Below are 17,208 nucleotides of genomic sequence, written 5' to 3'. Positions count from 1 at the left end.
CCAGGGGAGGAAGCCTATTGGCAACAATCCTTCTCATGGCCTGCTGGGAAATGTAGTTCATGAAGCAGGACAGTCCCAGTGAGAGAGTAACAGAGTTGAGACTGTACCCCCTACCCTGGCCCATTGTACACACACTCCAGCACTGTCCCACCTGTATCTCCCAGTATCCGATGAGTCCAGCCTGGAGCAGATGACCGCACCATGGAGCTGAGAGGAAGGAGGCGCATTAGATTGAAAGGAAACCAGACCATCTCTGTGTCAGACACTAGCTGGTGGACAAAGGCTGTTACTGCACCTCAGTTCCCACACCTTGGGTAACACTTCTGCAGTATGAAGCAGAGCCAGGAGGAGATCACCCTGAGGACAGAGACAGCAGCCCTGCCCTCAGGACTGCCCCAGACTCTCACTCCTTTCCGCTCCTGGGGTTTGACTCCTGGGAGTGGGGTTCCTCGCCCTTGAGCAGTGAAGACGGCGTGGCCACAGGCAGTTGGTGCATCAATCTTCGCTCACTCACCCTGCACGGTCACGTTAGGGACCGGTCCATCAGCTCTCTTGCACATCCGACATGGGGGTAGCCCCCACAGGCTACATTAACAAAACAAGACCTTCTGCGAGGGGCACAGCAAAGGAATATAGGCTGAGAACAGACAATTCACACATCATGTCCACAATAACCTCAGCTCGGGGTGGTTACTGCAGAAGAGAAGGCAGCTCTGATTAAGGGAGAGTAGAGTAGTGGAGCAGGACATGGCAAACGGTTGAGCAGCAAAATAACTAAACACTGCTGCTCAACAGAGGTGAAATAGCAGTAGGCATGTTGTTCTACAACCATACCAGGGAAGAGATCAGGCCTGGAGATTTTACACTTCCTCTCCTAAGTTTAGGACAGAGGTCTGAGCTACAAGTCTTACAATAGACAGTACAGAGAGTGGAATACTACAACAGATTACAGATGACTGTGTACATGAGAGTACAATACAAAGATAAATACTACAACACAGTAGACAAGACAGTGCATCTCCCTACAGGAAGCAAAATACTACCATGGAGTACAGGTGACAGTTCAAATCACCGTACAATACAGAGACCTGAATGTTACAATAGAGTACAGGTGACAATTGACATCAGACTACAGTCCAGACAGCTGAAAACAATAGTGAAGAAGTGACAGTCCAATACAGATCTGAATCTTAAAATAAAGTACAGGTGACAGTTCAATACAGAGTCCTGCATATTACAATAGAGGAGAGGTGACTATGTGCATGTGTACTAAGATCTGAATATGAAAATAGTATACAAGGGGACAATTCACTTCACATTAGAATAGAAATCAGAGTATGACAGAGTACAGGTGACAGTTCACTTCACAGTTCTATACAGAGAATTGAGTCTTACAGTAGAGTACAGGTGACAGTGTATATGACAATACAAAGATCTGAATATGACAATAGAGTACAGAGGACAATTCACTTCACAGTACAATACAGAGTCCTGCATATTACAATGGAATACAGGTAACAGAACAATACAGAGATGTGAGTCTTACAATGTAGTAGAGGTGACAGTTTACATGACAATACAAAGATCTGAATATGACAGTACAGTACAGGGGACAATTCACTTCACAGTACAATACAGAATCCTGCATATTACAATGGAATACAGGTAACAGAACAATACAGAGATGTGAGTCTTACACTGTAGTAGAGGTGACAGTTTACATGACAATACAAAGATCTGAATATGACAGTACAGTACAGGGGACAATTCACTTCACAATACACTGGAGATCTGACTGATACAATAGAGTACAGGTGACAGTACACTACAGGGATCTGAGTTTTACAGTGCAGTACAGGTGACAGTTCACACGAGAGTACAACAAAGAGATCTGAATCTTACACTAAAGTACAGGTGGCATTTCACTTCACAGTACAATACAGAGTCCTGCATATGACAATAGAGTAGAGGTGACAATACCCATAATACAGAGATCTGAATATGACAGAGGACAATTAACTTCACAGTACAATACAGATCTGAATCTTACAATGAAGTGTAGGAGACAGTTCCCATGACAGTACAATACACAGTCCGGCATATGAGAGTACATGACAGTACAATAAAGACCTGGATATTACACTAGAGTACAGGTGACCATGCGCATAAGAGTACAATACAGAGATCTGAATCTTACAGTAGAGTACAGAGAACCAGTTGGCACACTGGTCAACTGAATAGACTAAAGCACAGTCCACAAGTCAGGGTATTACAACACCATAGAGGTGACAGATCAGCACACAGAAGTACACTATTACAGCACAGGACCATGGACAGCTCCAAGTGCTACAATACAGTTCAGCAGCGCAGTCCAATTATTACACTGTCGTACAGCACACAGGTTTCAGTATTACAACAGGAGAGGGGACAGTTCACATCAGGGGACAGAGGGTCGAGCAATACAAGAGGATTGAGGTGACATGTCAGCACATTATTACAGCAGAGTACAGTACACAGGCAGGAGTATGACAGAGGACAGTTTGGAACATGGGTCCAATTATTAGACTGCAACACTACATCGGTCTGGGTTTTACAACACACTATAGGCGATAGTTCAGATTACCACAGACAGGGCTCAGTATTACAATCGATGACAGGGGACACTTTCAGCCTGAAGTCTGAGTATTAACACTGCAATACAGGACACAGGCTGACTGTTACAACACTGTTCAAGTTCATTGTCATTACACTCACCTACAGGTATATAGGATAACGAAATGCTAGTAAGCTGGCTCTCAGATAAGTGGTACAAAAAAAAAACAATACTATTGTATAATAAAAGAAAGACAACAGGCAGTGTACAACACAACATCAACACAATGAAATAAAAAGGACAGAAATGATGTGGAGTGAGCTTTTTGACATGTGAGGTAGGGGTAGATTTCAATGTGTGTGTGAGTTTGTGGTAAGAGAGAAGGCGCTGTGGGGTTCAGATCGTAGGCGAGAGAGGCTGGGAGTTTAGTAGTTTGATAGTGCGGGGGTAAAAACTGTCTCCGAGTCTGGTACTCCGGGCCCGAATGCTCCAGTACTCTTGTTTTCCAGAGTTCAGGTGACGGTTCAGTACACCAGTCCATATATTACAACACAGTACAGTACACAGGTCTGTGGGTTACAAAACAGTACAGATGAGAGTTCAGCACACGACACAGGGCTGAGTATTATAACAGTCCAGATCAGCACACAGATTTGAGTATTAAAACACGCCACAGCTGAAGGTTCAGCAGACTGGTCTAGTACTGAGGCTCAGCACAAGTGAGAGCAGCACACTGGTTTAACTCGTATTGTACAGTACAGGTGAGAACCCAGCACACAGGGGTGCTGTTGTGGATTAAAGCTCAGTACGGGAGACCGTTCAGGACACACGTCTGAGCACTGCACAAAAACAGCACAGGTTACAGTTCATCATGCAGGGCTGAGTATTATAAAACACTGCAGGTGAGGGTTCTACAACCGATTGTGTCACTGAGTATGACAGCTCAGTACAAGCAAGAGTTCAGCACACTGGGTGAAGTAGTTTAGTACAGTCAGGGAGAGAGATGTCCAAACCGATGAGAGGATTAAAGCACAGAAAAGACCAGAGTAAAGATGACCAGTCTGCGTATTACCACTCATTACAGACGACAAAGAAGCAAACAGGTTTTTGTATTAAAGCTCACTGCAGAGGAGAGTTCAGAACACAGGTTTCAGTATTAAGGCACAGAAAAAAGCACTAGGTTATGTTTTAGTACAGTCCGGGTGAGAGGTGACCACAACACTTTCAGGATTAAGGCACAGAAAGTTGAGAATCCAGCACACACACACACACATCTGAGTATTACAATACACTGCAGGTGAAGGCTCAGCAAACTGATGTGTCACTGAGTACTAAAGGTCAGTACAAGCTAGAGTCCAGGTGAGAACTGACCACACAGGTGTGAGTATTAAACAGTCAAGGTGAGAGTAAAGCACACAGGTGTGTCATTGAGCATTACAACTCAGTAAAAGGTAAGAGTGTAGCACACTGATTCATGTATTAAAGAACACTGCAGGTGGAAGTTCAGCATACTGGTGTGTCACTGAGTATTGAAGCACAGTACAATTGAGAGTTCAGCACACTGGTTTAAGTTTTATAGTATAGTACAGGTGAAAATTCAACACAAAGGTATCATTGCGTATGAAAGCTCAGTACTGGCGAGAGTCCAGAACACAGGTCTGAGCATTGTAAAATTGTACCAGTCAGACCCGTGAGTCCACTTATCTGAGGATTACAATACAGTACAGAGTATCAGTATAGTACAGCTGAGAGCCCAGCACAGAGGTTTGAGAATTACAACAGTCAAGGCGAGTTTAGTTTCTAGTTTGGAGTATTACCACACCGCACAGACAGCAGTGCAGCCCTTTGGAGTTTGTATTAGACCACAGTGGAGATGAGAGTTCAGTACACAGGTTTGAGTATTACAGTACAGTCCAGGTGAGAATTGAGCACACAGGTTTGAGTATTAAAACGGTCAAGGTGAGAGTTCAGCACACAGGTGTATCACTTGAATATTAAAGCTCAGTTCACCAAACTTGTTTAAGTATTAATAGTCCAGTCTGTGTGAAGGTTTACAACACAGGTTTGAGTTTGACAGGTTTGAAAGCACAGTAAAGGGGAGAGTTCAGCGCTCGTGTGTCAATGGGAGAATTAACACTCGGTACAAGTGAGGGTTCAGCACACTGGTTTAAATATTTTAGTCCAGTCCAGGTGAGAGCTGAGCACAGAGGTTTGAGTATTAAAGCACAGTCAAGGTTTAGCACACAGGTGTATCACACTGGTTATACTGGTTTAAGTATGATAGTACAGTTCACATGAGGGGTCAGTACACACTTTTGAGTATAAAAGCACAGTAAAGGTGAGAGTTCAGCACTCGTGTGTCAATGTGAGAATTAACACTCACTACAAGTGAGAGCTCAGCACACTGGTTTCAGTACTACAGTCCAGTCCAGGTGTGAGCTCAGCACACAGGTGTGTCACTCAGAATAAAGGCTCAGTACAGGAGAGAGGTACAGGCTTGATAATTACCCCAGTTTTGCATATTAAAGCTCAGTGGAGATGTGGGTACAGTACACAGGTGAGGGTATTAAAATATAATATTGGAAAGAACTCACTGGTGTATCATGCAGTACCAAAGTTCAGCTCAGGTGACAGTTCAACACACAGACGTGTCAGTGTATTAAGGTACAATACTCTTGAGAATTGAGTACACCATTGTCAACACTCCACTCCCTACAGTACAGCCACTGATAACCATGATTCGAACAGTCCATCTGAGCAAAGTACCTCACTCTGGGGTACAAGGCTGTGTCCCCTCTGGAATCAAACCTGCAATCCACAGTCAAAAAGCCCTGTTTAATACTGCAGCAGTGTAGTGTTTTACAGAGCACAAGCAGCTGGACTGAGAGAAAGACACACAGCTCAAGAGACAGACAGACGTCACAGAGACCGCCACAAGGAGGAAGAGAGACAGGAAAGAGCTTCTCACCTCCATGCCAACTCCCAGCCATACCCGTCTTCCCACTGGCCGGCTCTGGACAACCTGGAAAAATAAGGAAAATACAGTCCAATGTCAATCCCAACACCTCCTACATACCCATCTTCCCAGTGGCAGCCTCTGGATAACCTGAAAAATTAGGAAAAAGAGACAGGAGAGGTTTCAAATCTTCATACATACCTGTCTTCCACTGTCAGCCTCTGGCCAGCCTGGAAAATTAAGGAAAATACAGTCCAATGTCAATTCCAACACCTCATCCATACCTATCCTCCCACTGGCAGCCTCTGGACTCTGGAAAATTAGGGAAAAGAGACAGGAGTGAGCATCCAAGCTCCATTCCAACTCCTCATCCATACCCGTCTTCCCACTGTCAGCCTCTGGACATTCGGGAAAACCATAGACATGAACACAGGACTGAGCATCAACCTTCATCCCAACACTTCCTCCACACTAGTCTTCCCACTGACTTTTCTGGACCTCCTGGAAAATTAGGGAAAAGAAACAGGAGACAGCATCCAACCCCAACTCCATCTTCACATCCATACCTGTCTTCCCACTGGCAGTCTCTGGCCATCCTGGAAAATTGGGGAAAAGAAACAGGAGAGATCATGAATCCCCAATCTATCTTCCTATCCATAGACTGTTGGCTTTTGGACATCCTGGAAAATTAGGAATGAACCTCTTCCCATATTCTATCTTCATACATACCCGTCTTCCCACTGTCAATTTTGAGTACATCCCGGAAAATTAGGGAAAAGATTACAGAGAAAGCATCCAACTTATATCCCAACCACACCCATCTCTCCATTGTCTGCCTCTGGACAACCTGGAAAAATACAGTCCAATGTCAACCCCAACACCTCATCCATACCCATCTTCCCACTGGAAGCCTCTGGACTCTGGAAAATTAGGGAAAAGAAAGACAGGAGAGAGCATTCAACCTCCATCCCAACACTTCATCCACACTGGTGTTCCCACTGACTTTTCTGGACACCCTGGAAAACTAGGGAAAAAGAGAGGAGAGAGCACCCAAACCCGACTCCATCTTCACATCCATACCTGTCTCGCCACTGTCTTCCTCAGAACATCCTGGAAAATTAGGAAAGAATACAGGAACAGGTTCAATCTTCATACATTACCGTCTTCCCACTGTCAATTTTGAGTATGTCCTGGAAAATTAGGGAAAAGATTACAGAGAAAGCATCCAACTTCTATCCCAACTCCCAACTATACCTGTCTCTCCATTGTCTGCCTCTGGACATCCAGGAAAATTAGGATTAAGATGGACAGCAGAGAGTATCCCACCTCCATCTTCCCACTGTCTGCCCACTGACCTCAGACCTGGACAGCTCCCGGGCTCGGTAACCCGCTCTGTAGAGTGTAGAGGAGAAGGGCAGCTCTCTGCAGACCACAGTGGCCCTGAAAACAAGGAAACAGCGCCTGTGTGCTTTGGATGTGGACAGAAGGGACACTGAAAGACCCCCAGTGTGTCTCCCGTCCCCCCAGAGAAAGGTACTCCGATACTGTACGTCCCACACCTGACTCACCCAGGTGACACCAGCGATCCTCTAACTCCAGGGAGGGTCTCCTCCCAGTGACGACTGTGGGAAGATCCGACAGCACACAGCCGCTGGGAAGACCTGCGCTGCGGTCATGGAGATCAGGAGGAAGACCCTGAAGCAGACAGGACCGTCAGAACCGAGGGACCCAGCTCGAGGCTGGCCGTGGGTAGTACTGAGGAGTCACCGAACCCATCCTGGTGGACTCCTCACAAGATCCCGATACGAGCTCCCAGGAGTCGGGATGAGAGGAGTCCCAGCACAGTCCCGTGAGGGTTCGAGATGAGGTCGACTGGAACGACAACGGTGGAGAACAGAGGAGACGCACACGAGGTGCACTTCCCACAGAGCCCTGAACTGGAACAGCTTTCCAGAGGTTTATATCGCCTGAGTCCAGCCATGTTCATGTCCAGCCCTGAATGGGGTCTGAAGGGTCTGCTTGGGGCCCGGGGGCTGTTCTTGATGATGTCCAGGGCTCTCAGCTGTTTCTCTGGGGTCCAGTTTAGAACCCTCCCAGGCCAGGAGACCAGGTCAGTGACCCCAGACCGGAGCCCGATATCCACACCGAGCGAGCGTTACCCCCAGGCCTCGCGCCCAGCTGGGGGTCCGGCGCAGCGAGAGAGTGGTCCGAGGCGAACTCCCTCCCTGTGCTGCGGGCGATTGAGACCCCGGAGACAGGACAAGGCGCAGAGAGAGAAGAGCAGAGCGACTGGGCCGGAGGAGACCAGTACCGTGCCCGCGCCCAGGGGAGCAGAGCGACTGGGCCGGAGGAGACCAGTACCGTGCCTGTGCCCAGGGGAGCGGAGCGACTGGGCCGGAGGAGACAGACCGGTCCTTCCCGCCCGGACCGCCTCTCCCGCGGAGACATACTGGGAGCAGGGGCTGTGGAGGCCGAGGAAGACTCCGTGGTGAAGGGCGACTGGCTTCATCACACAGAAAACGAACACAACAGCTTGTTTCAAGATGAACTGCAGTCCCAATTTCTCAACCCAGTTGTTAAATCTCCCCCCAAAAAATTTGAGTTTTGCAAAAGTTGACACGTTCCAAATTAGGCACCGAATTGTGAATTTCCTGACAGTACTGAAGTGTCGCCACTTGGTTGGAAACGCCTGCTCTGGCCTCGGGCAAGAGTTCCCAGGCATCGCGATGTGGAGCTGCCCTTCCTGCTCACTAGTCACAGTGATGAGCGAATGAGCACCGATTGTGCAGCAGATACTTCACCGCAGAGACGTGATCTACGTGCAGAGTTCACAAGGAGTATTTGTGGGCAAAACCCATCTTGAAACGGAGAGTCATCTTTCTATTGAATTAAAGCAGGCCTGCTTGTTCACAGTGTCATAGGGTCACTTCTCCTCTGCCTCGTCCTGAACTACAGAACACAGCGCCGCACGTACCTGGAATTTCGGTCTATTCTGTGACGCCAACAGGAGGTTTCCCAAGTCCAAGTGCACATTTGACTCGTGCCGTGGTTTGCAACGCCCTGATCAATGCTGATTCTCTCTCACCCTGAAATTAAAACAGCGCTGTAGCTCCCCTCTAACCCAGGTGTGTGTGTGTGAAGACGGGACACACACTGGACCGGCCAGAACCAGGGCCAGACACGAACCCAGGGCCCGAACCGATGGACGCCGTCACTGGCCTGGCCACTCCAGGGGTACCAGTCAGAGCCGCAGGTCCTGTCCAGCGTGCCAGCTCACCGGCGGCACCGAGCAGCAGGGGGACAGGGGGGACAGGGAGAGGAGCAGGACAGGGAGCCGTCCGTGAACACGCCACTCAGGGTCCTGAAGTCTTCCCCTGGAAGAAACACAAAGACCCGTCTGACCATGAACACACTGTCCACCTGACACTGGAACAGACCAGGGAACTGGTTCCACTCCCAGACCACTGGGGCCAGTCTAGACCCCGCCGGGAATCCGTCTCCTTCCCACCCGGAGACCGGCGGCCTGGTCAGACGGGTCAGTCAGACTCCGAAGAGCCGGCTTCGGAAGCGCGTGTCCGAGACGGGGATCCGATCGGGACCTCTGGGTGCTGGGGTCGACGTTCGCCCCTGGAAGGGTCCTTCGGGGATCCCCAGGCTTCCCCCCGTCTGCAGGAAGAGAGGCAGGAGAGGAGGAATAGCCGAGCGTCTCCCAGTGACATCTTGAAGACGAGGGACGAGCCGTGCCCGAGCAGCGCACCCTCACTCCCGGACAGGGGGTCCCTCTGAGGCACAGAGCCACTGCACTGCCCCATCTCTGAACTGGCTCCATCCCTCTGCTCTCCTCCCCACTGGGAGCTGCTGTGTGGCGAGAGTACTGGTGGGGGTGGAGGGGATCCCCATGACCTGGGAAGAGCTCTGAGTGGAGGGTCCATCAAGGCGCTATATAAAAGAGTTATGTGCCGACAGACCAGCTTCCTAAGGATGTAGCCGAGGACAGACCAACGACCGGACCTGACCAGCGTCTCCTCTCCCGCTCCGTTCTGGGACTGGTCAGGAGGGAGGGCGGCGAGACCACAGCGTTATCGAGCCGACGGAGACGGGACCGGCCTGAAACCCGACTCGAGGGGCGCCGGCCCGTCCAGACCAGGCAGCTGAAAGAAGAACGAGACACCCTGGTGAAACTGGACCGAACCGAGCCCCACCGGTGAGCCAGCAGGGCAGAACCCGGAGCTCTGGACCCGACGAAGGCGAGATGGAGGTTCGAGACTCTGTGGGGACTTGACCCCCGACACCTGCAGGCGCCCCGGGCAGATGACATACTGGGGAGGCGAGGAACAGTCACACAGATCAGCCCACCAGACCTCTGGCAAGAACACTGCGACACGAACTGACCTTCTGAAGCCTCAGCTGCTCTCCAAACGCCCGGACGTCTGCTTCCAGTTAACTCTCTGCCTTCTGGACCCCAGGGGGCCGCGGAGACTTCCTCCCAGGGGCGCATGGTGATGATGTCATCATCTACCGCCCCCTCCTGGACCGAGCGCCTGCAACGACCGAGACGTCCCTCAAGGGGGGGACCCACCGAGCAGGACCGGGCGGGAAGGGAGCGGTTCGGTCCACCTGGAGCACGGCGCCGGCCACTGGGCTGTCCAAGCACCGGGCCAACGAGATCCCGGCCTCGCTCCCAGACAAGTCCGCTCAGTCCTGGGACTGCTGGGTGGGTACCGCAGGATTATTCCTGGATTCGCAGACAGAGCCTCAGTCCTCCAGGACCTGACTGGAGAGACAGCTGAGTAACAAAGCACACCGGACCAGAGAGCACAGCAGACAGGCGTTACCGACTGGAGAGAGGCCGTTGTGCTCAGAACCTGTGCTGCAGTGTTCAGGCTCCGTCTCCCTCACCCTCGGCTGGGAACAGCCCCCTCCTACCCGTCTTCCCAACGTCAGCCTCTGGACATGCTGGAAAATTAAGGAAAACAGGAAATCTGCTCTGTACCGGAGTCGCTCCTGACCCTTGACCCCTGACCCCGTGGTTTGTGGGTGTTGACATCAGAGAGCAGGAGGCGGGGGTGTAGGCTGAGCAGCTGTTTCAGGAGTCTGAAGGCTCTGCCATCTCAGACAGAGCCCAACCTTCACTCAAGATGAGCTCGCAGGAGACCATAATGACAACAGTACAATAATATTACACCTGAGAATCACAGAGGAGCCAGTTAATGAATCGGAGACGTCTGAACTCTTCCGCTCCTGATGGTGGTGTAGTGCATATTCAGCACCGATAATTAGATTCTAATGCTGGTGCTGCTAATGAATTAATTTGACTATTATAAATGGTAATTAAAATGAACAATATTTCATCATGTACCAATATCAATACTGGTGGAGCATTAACAGTTCTCCTCTCACTAGTAGGGTTGTGGGTTCCAGCCCTGGGTGTGAAAGGACTAACCTGACCTTGTGCTCGAGCTGGACTCGGGTTCGAGAGTGTAGTGTCAACAGCACACTGACCAGGTCCTTGTGGGCGAGAGACAGCAGGAGGTCAGGACACAGCCCTGAGGGTCACCCCCTGGCACCCCGACAGGAGGAGTCCAGCTCTCCACCTGGACCAGGGGCATCTGCAGCTCTTCATCATCGTCACCCTCACAGGCTTAAGCGGGCAGGGAGCGACCTGTCTGGCACCTTGTACCCTCTGCTTATGGGGGTACCCTGTCCCATCTTGTACGACCAGTCACACACCCCTTGTCCTGTGCAGGTCTGGGGGTGCCCTCTCCTGCCTGGTACAGGGTCTGACCTGGCTCCTGGTGGGAATAAACAGGCCTGAAGGCAGCCTGTGCTCCACCGAGTCCCGACTGCTCCGGTCCAGGGCTGCTGTTCTGGAGACCCGTCCTGGAGAAACACAGGTGTTGTCCACAGGCTCTCTCTCCCCTTCCTCACCTCATTCAGAGGTTCTGACACCCCTGGGCTCCTCCTCCTCCTCCTGGCCAGCCCGAGTCTCCGGGGCGGGGGTCCAGGCGCTGGGCTCCTCCCAGAGTCGAGGTCCAGGAGGAGTTTCTTCCTGTTGGCTTCTCCCAGATCTTCCAGACTCCTCAGGCCTGAGCCGGGCTGGGAGGAGGGAACCTTCCCTGAGATCCTGGAGCCCGACGTCCAGACGAGACGACCGGAGAGATGGAGCCGATGGGGGAGGATGAGGGCGTCAGGGCTCCTGGTGTCCGACTGGGAGAGAGCTCCAATGTCGGGGTGTCTGTCCTCCCTCTTGACTTTTCCTCTTTCAGGATTCCAGTGGTACCCCCAGTCCTCCTGCTCTCGCCAGACTGGGACCAGCAGTGGAGTGAATATTCAGGAAAAACACTGGTTTAGTGTTGAACTACTAACAGTGAAAATGCAAGTCGTAATTATTGAGGTAAGAAACTTACTAGTTTGTGAATGTGCAGTACAGAGGTTATTTCTTAGTGAATCGGTCAAAGTGACTAACCACTGCAGTGAGTTTCCAGTAAATATTCAAGAGACTGTAGAAGTGACTGACCATTAATGTGAATACCCAGTACAGTGAATCTGTAGTAAAACTAATCACAAAAAACACTGTTAAAGACAATTTCTCCAAATAAACAGCACAAAATCAAGAAGAAACAGATGACTGAATTGCACAGTTCCTATCCAAGAAAAAGGCCCAATGTCGTTTCTCTGCCTGTTTGTACAGAATATTGAGTCAGATGCTCCAGCAGGAGTTTCTGACTTCCTCTGCTCTGTGAGCTCCACACTTCTGTCCTGTGAATCACACACAGAGCTGCAGCGGGGATGAGTGAGAGGTACCAGCATGGGAACAACACTGAGCTCGTCCTCCCAGTGTCCCCCTGCCCCACAGCCTCCCCAGTGTCTCCCCTGCGCCACAGCCTCCTACAGCCCCGTGTCTCCCTGCCCCACAGCCCCCGACAGCCTCACACAGGTGATTTAAACAGCTCCCCTCACCTGTCCCTCCTCTCTAATCCCACTCCTGCTTCTGGGCTCAGCAGTCTTTTCAGGAGCCCACCTACAACTGAAAAACAGGACTGATCTGTACAGTGATTAACAGACAGCACTCTGAACACCCAGTACAGTGACAATTAATACCCAGTGCAGTGATTATAACAGTGAACACCCAGTAGTTATTATACTGAACACCCAGTGCAGTGATGATTACAGTGAATACCAAGCACAGTGTTTGCCTGTCATAGTGAACACCCACTAGTTTTTATTATACTGAACACCTGGTACAGTGATTTTTACAGTATTTTACAGTAAATACCCAGTACAGCAACTGTCAGTGAAAATGGAGTAGTTACTATAACATCAATTACCCAATAAAGCAATTATACTGAATACCCAGTATGGTGATTACAGTAAAAACCCAGTACAGTGATTCTCCCTCACAATGAAAACAGAGTTCAGTGATCATTACAGTGAACACAAAGTACAGTGAGTATATTAACAGTGCAGTGATTATACTGAATACCCAGTATGGTAATTACAGTAAACCCCCAGTACAGTGATTGTCCCTCACAATGAAAACAGAGTTCAGTGATTATTATATTAAATAAACAGTGCAGTGATGTTTATGGTGAACACACAGTACAGTGATTATTAATACCCAGTGCAGTGATGATTACAGTGAACACCCAGTACAGTTATTATACTGAACACCCAGTACAGTGACTATTAATACTCAGTGCAGTGATTACTGAAGTGAACACCCAGTAGTTATTATACTGAACGCCCAGCACAGTGATTATTATACTGAAGACACAGTATGGTGATTATTACAGTAAAAACCCAGTACAGTGATTGTCCCTCACAATGAAAACAGAGTTCAGTGATTATTACAGTGAACACACAGTATAGGGAGTGTCCCTCATTATGAAAACAGAGTTCAGTGATTATTATATTAAATAAACAGCACAGTGATTATTAATACTCAGCACAGTGATGTTTATGGTGAACACACAGTACAGTGATTATTAATACCCAGTGCAGTGATGATTACAGTGAACACCCATTACAGTTATTATACCGAACACCCAGTACAGTGACTATTAATACTCAGTGCAGTGATTACTGAAGTGAACACCCAGTAGTTATTATACTGAACACCCAGTACAGTGATTAATAATACCCAGTGTAGTGATGATTACAGTGAACACCCAGTACAGCGATTATTACAGTAAAAACCGATTAGTGATTGTCCCTCACAATGAAAACAGAGTTCAGTCATTATTACAGTGAACACACAGTATGGTGATTATTAGTGAACAGTACAGTGATTATTACAGTGAACACACAGTACAGTGACTGTCCTTCGGCATGAAAACAGTGCAGCGATTATTATATTAAAAACCCAGTGCAGTGACTATGATGTTTCATGAGTCTAGAGGCAGCAGTCTGACCAGGATCTTGAGGGAGAGACAGCAGGTCAGGACACCACCCTGAGGGTCACCCTCCGCCACCCCAACAAAAGGAAGGAGATCCCCTCTCCACCTGGACCAGGGTCATCAGTAGCTCTTCGTCATCCTCCTCTTCCTCACAGGCTCCAGCAGGCAGAGAAGAGGAGGAGGAAGGCAGTCGGGACAGCCTGTCCGTCTCCCCGAGACGACTCCTGCTCTGCCCCCTCGGAGTGTGTCAATCCCAGATTGGACCGATCACATCCCTGCAGGATCGATGAAGACCAGCATCACCTGTGAGGGAAACCCAGTGAAGGAGAGACTCACCTGCTCTACACTCACCTGCCTGGCTGATGGGGGGGGTCCCCTGTCCCCCTGTCCTCTACCTGCAGGTTTGGAGGCACCCTCTCCAGTCCTGGCTGCCTGGTCCCATTTCCTATCATCAGGGGGAGCAGCCCCCACATTCCCAGTCCCTCCCCACCCGTCCTGGAGCTTCCCAAACCCAGTTTGCAATTGTGTAGGACTCTGTGTGTGTTTGTGTGTAGGTGGAGCAGGGTTGGGGTGGCGCCTGTCTGTCTCTCAGTGTGTGAGTCAGCATCGACTCCTGACCCAAGACTCAGCTCCCACAGCGAATCCCAGAGTCCAGGCCAGGACTGGGAGCAGACCGGTCAGGGGCGAGTCCAGGAGATCCACTTCAGACCTCTGCCGGCTCTCTTCCTGAAGAGCTTCCTGAGAACCTGCTGGAAGGCCCCTCTGAGACACCCGTCCACAGACACGACCACATGAGCCCACAGACAGTCCTCACCAGCCCACTGCTCGCAGGTGCACCCCAATCCATCACTAGAACCCCAACCTGCCCTGGTCACTCCACACTCGCCATTTCACACCGACGTCTCGCACAATAACCGACATTCGTGCAAAACTCCACCTGGTGTACAGAAAACACTGGTTCTGACTGAAAGTCGTTGATATCTTGCTAGCAAACATACTCCACTATATTGCAAATGATGAGATTTTCCTATAAAGTATTAAGAAACAGCACATAGTTACAGTCTAGGTGTTAATTTATAAGAGAAGCCTGTAAAACAAACCAGCAGGACTCAGTTTTCAGGGAGAAGCTGTGGAGTGAAAATGACTCAAGACAGAAACAGAACTGAGAACAGTCTCTCTGACTCTCACTCATGTTAATGTGCATCAGAAAAACCTGTTTTTTTGAGAGGGTGTAATGTAGCTGCCTCTGAATACATGTTTTTTCTTTAACAGTGAAGGAATTTACAAACGCAACACAAAGTAAAACAATCTACTGCTTTCATCTTCCGGTTGTTTTTATATCATGAACTATTCGCATTATGCCAGCACGGATAACACCAATACGGTCTTTGAAAGAAATAATGTCACAGACCTGTTTTATTAATGACTAAGAGCAGCTGTGTGCATCTTCCGCTATTTAATGTTTTGTTTGTTTTTCCAGCAGTGAAACTATTTTGTAATAAACGAGTCAACAGTGCAACGTTAACAAAAACACTTCAGATAGAAACTGCACAACGGGTGAATAATATATATACACACACCAGCTAAACCACAACACAACACAACCTGAACTTTCCAGAACTGTGCTTTGTAACCAATCAGCAAAAAGCAAATGATCCTTTTTCCCCATTACAAATATTCACCTCGCGTTGAGAACAGTTTAAAAGACGACGAAGCACGGTGATAATTTATCGTTTTTCCAGCAAAACGCAATGACAAAAGCAAATGTTTGTGAAGTTACATAACTTTTTCCCCTTACCTTGGAGAAAAACGCTTTTTATTGCAGTAAAAGTGAAGCACCCGGTCAAGTTCAGGCCTTTTTTAAATGATGACTTTAAGAGCAGCTGGGGGCATCTGTTGCTAATTAATGCTGCACACAAATAGTTTCTATTATAAGGGCATTGCGTGGTTTTTGTGGGTCGGTGTCGTTATATCCAGGTTTGAAAATGTCATTTTACAACAAAAATACTTTACTTGTAGCTTGAATTATCTTTGAACGGTAATATTAAAGCCCTAGTTTATCCAAGACAAAAATTTAAACTGAACCCCCCCAAAATGGATGTTGTTTATAACACGGACCCAAGCTCAAGCATCAGAAAGTGCCTATCCCTTTGTCAAGAAGTACAGACACACACTGTACAGCACATAGTACACACATCCGACAACACGTGTGTATTTGCTAACAACGCTTCACTTCTCCGTTTCCAAATAAATTAACTGTTTTGCAAAATACGGCAAGCGCAGGTGAGGTCCGATAACTCACTAAAGACGAACATAATGTGTGTTTTCACCGCAGTGCAACTATTGTATAATAAACGAGTCAACAGCGCAACGTTTGCCAAAACACTTCAGATACAAACTGCACAACGGAATGATAAATATTTATAAATATAAAAACCACAAAACGCCACACCACGGACTACACATCACAAAACACCAGACGAGCCCAACTCCTCAGAACTGTGTTCTGCAACCAGATACATCAACACACAGCAACACGAACATTTCTTTCCCATTAAAAATATTCACCTCTCGTTTAGAACAGTTTAAAAGACGACAAAGCACGTCGATAATCTATCGGCTTTCCAGCAAAATGCAACGGCAAAAGCAAATGTTTGCTGAGCTACATAAAAACGCCTTTGATTGCAGGACAAGTGAAGCACCTGTCTGCTTGAACACAAGTTGCAGCCAAGATGACGACTCACCCCTCCCACCGGTTCAAATAGCCCGGCTGTGGGAACAGCTCCTCTGATAGGTTGAGGTCTCTGTCATTCCCAGCGACTTCTGACCAATCAGAACCTTAAACCCGCCCCCCCATAGCGCGCATGCCTGGTTTATGTGTTTAAACCCTGTTCTCGTAAGAACTCGAGTAACTTGTGAGGAAACACAGAAAAGTAAAAAAAAAGTGTCAAATCGCCCCTTTTCAAACTGTAAACATTCAAATAAGCCTCTGTAGGAGCAGCCGTAGTGAGAAACAACAATAAAATAATACACACGTGCTTTTTTTCTCCACCACACGGTATTCAAACCTGTATAAATACTGAATAATATTCATGGCGGAAAAACAATCAATCAATCAAAGTTTATTTCTCAAAGGCACGGCAAGACAGCGTGCAGCAGTGGTTGCCGGCAACGAAATGTCTTTTCTGCGAGCTCCAGGTTACAAAAATAAGGTGACAGACTGTAATAGTAGAGAACAGTGCGGTAGAAATGGAACAAGAGAA

At 48.6% G+C, this 17,208-nt stretch overlaps 1 long non-coding RNA gene across 2 annotated transcripts; it reads right to left on the bottom strand.

Annotated features, from left to right (window-relative positions):
- Window positions 1-11,462: 11,462 nt before the first annotated feature.
- On the bottom strand, window positions 11,463-16,787 carry LOC138243202 (uncharacterized). 2 transcript variants are annotated; one of them, XR_011192035.1, is made up of 4 exons: window positions 16,514-16,787; window positions 14,052-14,248; window positions 12,510-12,576; window positions 11,463-11,854 (listed from the first exon to the last, which is right to left on the bottom strand). It is a non-coding gene; the product is annotated as an uncharacterized lncRNA (long non-coding RNA). The 2 variants fall into 2 exon arrangements; XR_011192036.1 differs by having other exon boundaries at window positions 14,052-14,220.
- Window positions 16,788-17,208: the final 421 nt, after the last annotated feature.

This window comes from Lepisosteus oculatus, chromosome 14, assembly GCF_040954835.1.
Source record: "Lepisosteus oculatus isolate fLepOcu1 chromosome 14, fLepOcu1.hap2, whole genome shotgun sequence".
NCBI lineage: Eukaryota > Metazoa > Chordata > Actinopteri > Semionotiformes > Lepisosteidae > Lepisosteus > Lepisosteus oculatus.
This window is presented reverse-complemented; position numbering and strand designations above follow the sequence as displayed.